This window comes from Amblyomma maculatum, chromosome 7 (genome assembly GCF_055883805.1).
Source record: "Amblyomma maculatum isolate TAMU_Amacu chromosome 7, ASM5588380v1, whole genome shotgun sequence".
Taxonomy (NCBI): Eukaryota; Metazoa; Arthropoda; class Arachnida; order Ixodida; family Ixodidae; genus Amblyomma; species Amblyomma maculatum.
Genome location: NC_139350.1, coordinates 27,147,890 through 27,155,064, shown reverse-complemented (window position 1 = coordinate 27,155,064; position 7,175 = coordinate 27,147,890). Strand labels below are relative to the sequence as shown.

Genomic DNA, 7,175 nt, shown 5'->3' with positions numbered 1-7,175 from the left:
CCCTGCTGCGTCTCAAGTCTGACCGCCGCCGTGGTCAGTTGTTCCGCAGCCGCTAGTAACTGAGGGCCGGGGTTTTATGGAGCTAATTATAGGCGGTCGCGGCCAAATTCTTCACCAGGGTGGCCAACCCCTGTTCTGGTGAGGGAGTGCGTTGCCGGAGGTGTTCACCGGCATCAGGTCGCACCTGAAACCTGTTTATGCAATTCCATCTACACGCGGATTTTTATTTTTTTTTTCCGGTGGAGAATTGCGCGGTACCGGGATTTGAACCCCGGTCCTCTTGCATGTTCTATCGCTACGCCACAGCTGCGCCACTCTAGTTTAACACTGTAGTCTTTCTGCAAAACATTCGTAAAAGAAGAAACCTTTCGGAATGACCCCGAGCACCAAGTGAAATCTTGTTTCTGTTTGGGATGTGTCTTGGATAAATTCAGAAACAGGGCTAGAACAAACAAACAAAAAAGATCATGCCGTTAAAGCCCTGCCTTTAAAGGACACTAGACACCTAATTTTTCGGTTCGTGTTTTATAGTTTGTAATGATGCCTAGGACATTAGTGTACATAGATCACGACGTCACATTCGTTTGTGGGCGTTGAGCAATTTATAATCGAATTTCTTTTCTCACCTTTTTCAGTTTCAGTTTCAATAGCCGAGCGATGACTGTGACGTCCCAGTCAAGTCTAGGTCATGCGAGCGGGGAAAAAACAGCAATATGTAATTATTGATGTGTATTTGTATTCACTACAATGACCAAACCAGCCTGTATGAAGAACAGGAATCACTACAAGCGAAAAATAAGTAATCATATCGCTATTTTTTCATGACGCGCATCAAGACATGATTGTGACGTCACAGCCATATCTCGGCAGTCGAAACCAAGACTGGTGAGAAAAGAAAATTAAGTTATCAATTATTTAGCGACCATAGGCGAAAACTGCCTGCGGACTGATGTACAGGATTGACTTACGCATCATTAACAAGAAGAAAAATGCCACCGAAATTTGGTATCTATCGTCCTTTAAGGGTATGACGCGGCCATGTTAAAGACTCCCGTCCGCGGATTCCATTGCGGTTTCTTGTTCGTGTGCTTACACTTTGCTATTGGCTTAATCACGAAGGCCGTAATTTTTGCCTTAGTTTTCTCACGCGGTCTCTACAGCATAGAGTCGTAAGGTACCAGATTGTGTGAAAGACCACCCGATATCAATGAAATCCCCCACTTAACCAGCCTTACGAATGTGTAGCTTTTTTCAAACATGTAGAGCCCAGACGGTCCGCGCGGCTTCAAGCATATTTCAATGTTCCGAAACTCTTGATGGTAAGAAAAGTGTTTGTCCTACCCTCTCCAATGGGATGGACCTCCACTAATGCTAAATCAGCGCCACTACACGGCTCAGAAGCAGACCCCCTGGGCACTACAATTTTGACAAATCCTGTACCGGATTGTCATACAGGGCAGCATGTGTGACTCGTAATACAGAAGTAGAGGGGAGGGAAGCCTCATTTCGCAGGTCGAGCCGACGTTTCGACAAGTGTACGTACTTCTCGAAACATTGTCTCGACCTGCGAACTGAGGCTTTTCCACCTCTTCACTCTCACTCATACCGTGTAGCCATCTTCTTTCTCTCGTTCTATAAGAATACAAATGTTCCTGGAAGCTTTCATTCCTCTCAGCCTTGCATCTGAAATGAGAAGCCCGGATTGGCAGCTCCTGCCAATTTGCCCATGTCACGGGGTCGTGTGACGTCGTACAACCCGGCGTAAAATCAGCGCCCGGCCGAGCCAGCTGGCACCTGCTAGAAACGTGCCCGTGATTTTTGCTCAAACACCAACGCGTGATTTTCTGGATAAAGGGGCCTATACCGCGGTCCCGTTAATGTGGTTATTTTTTATCGCACTACTAACATAACCCCCAAAATCTTCCGGCAGGGCAGTCATCGTCACAGTGCACCACTCGTGACGAATAACGTGAAGCGCTGACTTCGGCGCGCTTTAGAACTCAAACTCACGTACGCCCGAAGGCGTGCTGCGTTTTCGCTGCAGAAGCCTCTCGCCTTAGGCATACCAATAACTTCCCCATCTGCGCCCTTCAATTGCAACTGGACAGCGTTCCCAGCAGCATGGAGCCGCCAAACGCCTGTCGTATACGAAAAGAAATAAGCAAAAAATAATAATTAAAGAAATAGATATCTACTTCTCTCCTTGCCTCGTCATACTGGAAATGCGGAGAAAGATAATCTGCGAAGGATACGTCCAATCATACCTACTACTGCGGAGAGCACTTGTGGGGGCTTCAGACGCAAATTCGTGCCTTTGTTTCGTAACCGCGGCAGCCTTTCATCGGCAAAATAATGCTGTTGTGTTCGTTTTTGCAAGCCCCCGGTTGTGCTTCGATGATCAGCCATAAACAGCAGCGACAATATCTTACCGAATCCTAAAAACGGTTGTCCCGGGAGAATGCTCTTGTCCCTAAAATCCCAGCTGAAAACAATAGAACGCAGTTCGACGACACCCGCTCCACTGGCGCCCGCGCAATTATTCCCACTGGCGCATCACTCAGTGAAACCACGACACGGGTCGGTAATGGTAGCAGCACGTGGGAAAACCAAACGAGGGCGCTGCCGGCGCGCACCGGGCGTCGGGCTCGTCAGTCGCGAGGGTCACAGCGCGACCGCCTTTACAGCGGGCAGGGCCAAACGGCGGTGGCCGCCCGCCCCAGTGTCCCACTCTCTCGGACATTGCCTGTCTCCCGCCGTGTACGCGCCGGCTGCTTCACCGGCGTTTCTGTCAGTGCCGCGATGGACGAGGGCAGTGAGCGATCGCATGGGACCGTCTCCAGCCGGCGGCGCCGGTGACAGCGGTCTTCGGATTCCGCCGTGGCGCTGGGAAGCGCTCAGAAAGCGCACGACGCGTCCAGCGCATGCGGCGCTGGCAGTTTCCAGTCATGGTCAACGCTGGAGGAAAACTCCCAACGTGACCTACGACGAAGCCGCCTCCGCAAGTAAGCGCTTATCAAAGAGCAAGCTAGTTAGCTTTTATTTGTAGTTACCTGTTATCAACTGCTAAGAGTGCAATCGGAGGTGTGTTGTTCACAAGCTCAATGGTATCTAGCATGCGTGTCACGCAGGTAACAAGCTTGCGGCAAGTTGCTTGTCTTATCTTTTTGTGTCGTCTTTTTGTGCGCATAAAACCAATCTTAGTATGAACCACAACGCATATTACTAGAAGCTGCTTTCACCGCGATATCAGCAAAATCAGGCGTGTAGAACACGCCTGATTTCGCTCCTCTCAATCCGTGTCTTCATTTCTTTCAGTGAGGATCCTGCAGTACAGACGCCGGTTATAGATATAGAGTCGCGAACAGCTTATCTTGAATAACCTCAGTCGTTTGTTTAATTTAGGACATTGCCTTTCAAGCTGTTGCCTGTGAACATTTTTGAACTATTGAACGGAGCACACCAAAGAGAAAAAATTTGTTTCGCGGCGCGCCCTGCAATAAGAGGCGCATCTGTATAGCTTTGGTGCTTCGGCGTCACCCGGGTGTTTGGCTTGACGCTCTTGATGTTTGCCTCATGAGCAGCCCGAACGAACGAGACCACTTTTTCCAGAGGCCTGTGCTTCGTTTTATTTTGGGGGCACTAGAAAATGACGGCTTGCCCGATCACATACCAATGATTGGAGAGTTTGGCAAAAGCCCATGAACGCATTTATGCCATTCTGAACGTAAAAAGTGCGTTTTTTTTTCTCTCAAAAGGCAATCGCAATTTTTATACAAGTCTTGTGTATAATAAAGTCGCAGCTAATCAAATTTAGCTAACCGGCGTAGCATCGCAAGACTATCTCTTTTTCATAAATTCTATTATCATATTTCGCACGAATCTGTTATCATCCCTGCATACCGCATCTCCAGCTGCACGAACCACGAAAAGACAACCCATCCTCCGCAAGCCCGCACATCTGCGCATCTATATTCGTTTTTCGTTCGCACAGCAAAAGACTGGAATGACTTACCTGCCGACGTCGTGCTCCATACAGAGCCATCAATGTTCAGAGCATCACTCGAAGCAATATTATGCCCTGTAACCCACTCCCTCATGTAATACCCCTTCAATGGGGCCTTTGAGGTCGAAATAAATAAATAAATAAATAAATAAATAAATATGAGAAATTAAGGTATAATTTTTATACTGGTAAGCTGACCTTAATTCGCTACATTAAATGATATAATTCCGACCCGAAAGAATCAAAACTAGTTATTTATGACATTATTATTGTTATGCTTTCTAGCGTTGACAAATGCAAACGCTAACAGCCGTCAAAATTCAACATACTACTATACGTGCCTGATGCTGCACAGTTAGTGTCATTCATAATATCTAATGAGACATGATTTCGGTAAGGAGTCTTTAAGACTGACTTCTCTGGGCAAATTAAAATGTCGACGCCCTTCCAGACAATCAAGTTTCTAACACAGTTAGGCGCGGGTAAGAGCCACTTGTTCTGATGCCGTCATAAAAAGCTTCTTGAAAAGCTTCTGCTGCTGGTCCGAAGTGTCAATGCGCTGAAATTTAACTCAAAAGCGTTCGGAATGGATTCAGCATCAATTATCAAAACGTGTTAAGAGTCCCTACATTAAACTATTTTGAAGTAAGCTTCGCGGTCATAAATCGAAGAAGGAGGCTTGTAATTGAAAAATGTTGCAAAATTAGGTAACCTGTCGAAAAAAAAAAACAGCACTCAAAAGAGTATAAACCAGAACTAAAACAAGCACATGACAAGTGCCTGTCTTTCTTCTAGTCGATAGTATCTTGTGCGCAGTTTTTTTTTTCTTTCAACATGAACCTATGCCAACTCGCCCAACTGAATGTTTTATTAGGTAACCTGGCGCATTACCGCTGCCGCACTTGCCCGGGAAAGCGCGTGCAAGGCAAGGTGCTCTGCCAACCATCTCTCTCTATCCGGCCAATTACTCGGATTGGGGAGCACAGTGAGAGATAAAAATGATCCGTCGATGGAGATCTTGAAAAGGATAGTAGTTAGACGACGACACGAGCGCTTCGTCTTGCGTCTTCGAAAGTCATCTTGCTTTAGTGCTGTTCTCTTTTGATTAAAGTCCAGCTCCTGCTATGGACATGAAAAGATCAGCATGCCAGCACTCTAAATTTATCTTTTCGATGAAACAAGGAGCACAAATTAGGGCACTTTTAGTGACGTTCGTCGCAATTCGTGAAAATATGACAAACACAAGCATGTAGGTTGTCCATGTAAGTCGACACGTCACCCTTCGGGCTCAATCGAATGCATAAGAGGCATCAAGGTAGGCTCCACGTACAACTCGAAGCATAAAGTGAGTTTCGTGCAACCATTTTGCACAGACGTACGATTGAAACAAAAACAAATGAAGTACTAAAATAAACTACGGAGATCTCAATCTCCGGAGAAGAAGTAAAAAAAGTGCACTTGAAGGCGCAGAATTTAAGTGGTAATAAAAAAACTCACGCTAGGCCCACAGTTAGTGCAGAATATCTATAAAAAAGAAAACAACTGCCCGAATACCCATTGATGAAAGCTTTGTATTTTGTAAAAAGCAATCAACTTAACGACGAAATTGCTTAATATATAGGGCAACGCATGTAGACGAGACAAGCTTTTGTCCGGTCTACATTTAAATGTTATGTGCGGTACATTGCGATGTGAATGTAATCCGTCTTAATGAGCTAACTTGCCCCTGAGAAATTGAGGCTAAAATTATTTCCACGCGAAGGTTTCACTAATAACCGCAGCTCGCAGTCAACTTAAGGTTTGATAGCTTATGTCCTCCTTCGTGTGATTTTCTACGTCATAGCTGATTGGGGATATCAATGCATGCCGTAACTAACAAGTATCTGAGGATATCAAGATAAAATGCAAATACCTATTTCATTTGTGAGAAATTAATAAAAGCGCACACCTATGACAATCGACATGTTGGTTCATAATGAAACGAGAAGCGGTGCGGCAGCAGCAGTCTAAGCACCATTCATCCAATATGCGTTCTTTCTTTGAAAAAATGCGGCGTTTTCGGAATAACATGAGAGCCCAGTGAAATCTTTGCATAAAAAAAGAATGCGGTTAACTTCAACTGTGGCTTCAGAGCAGCAGTAAATAGAAAAGTACTATTCGTTGTAGATGGGGTGCCGCAATAAATCGCGCTTGTGGAACTTGTGGAAATCACAACCTGAGAGATTGACTGATTGACTAGTTAATTGTTTGATTAATTAATTTTGAGAACTTGTTATCTTGGGTTTTAAAACCACCAGAGAAGGAAAGCGCAGCATTTGAGCGCGAATGCGGGATGACTTCCTAATTAAATTATTTGGGCATAAGCTGTACGCTTTTAATTGCACCAATGTTCCTTAAAATGGCAATCATTATTGCTACCCTCAGCCCATTATGAGGGTGATAAAGTAAGTAAAACGAATGCCTATATAACAGAGACAAGCTGATAATGAAAGTCTTTGGCTAAATACTTTCCTCCTCATCCGGATCTTTCAAAGCCTTAGCGACTACCGTGCAAAACCAAGAATTCACGCTCACAGAAAAAGGAACATTGAAGCGACTTTTTACATTTGTTTGCTTTTTGTGTTTTTCTTAACGTGCGGATTCTCATCATTGCCGGTGAAAATCGAAAGGTGCACTGACATTTCACCTTCCAAACAAATATGCAAAATCTTTTTCAGTGCACATTGGCCTATATAGCCACAAAAGGGCGTAAACCCTCAATCCGTGGCAACATGAACTTGCTTCATTTTTAGTCCACGAGCCTACTCAAATCAACGCAAAAGGGGAATTTCCCTACCAGTCCTTTTTCGCATAACCTCCACCCACTTCCCTTCCTTCCCTTCTCGGTTCTCCTGAAAAGGATGACATTGAACGACTAGCGCCAACCGGTACGCTTGTTACGAAACAGCATCCTCGGAAAGAGCATGCAAATTGCGGTCCAAGGAATTCCCCGAAGATTTATCATACACAATCGATAGAGGCCAGCTACAGCAACCCGTACGTCGGGGTGTGCGCGCGTGCGGTAAAGTTCATGAGTCAATAGAATGGACGCAGTGTTTGCAAGCATATGCCAGAGTGCAGAAAAGACCTATATCATAGATAGCCTAGTAAATAAACCCAAGGCACCACTCAC

At 45.2% G+C, this 7,175-nt stretch overlaps 1 protein-coding gene across 2 annotated transcripts in view; it reads left to right on the top strand.

Moving 5' to 3' along the window:
- Positions 1-2,646: 2,646 nt before the first annotated feature.
- Cad86C (Cadherin 86C) overlaps positions 2,647-7,175 on the top strand; it is a 120,354-nt gene continuing 115,825 nt past the window's right edge. For both annotated transcript variants that reach the window (XR_014708672.1, XM_084608959.1), the window contains exon 1: positions 2,647-3,002. The gene's annotated coding sequence lies outside the window, so the exon portion shown is untranslated. The remainder of the gene's footprint in view (positions 3,003-7,175) is intronic.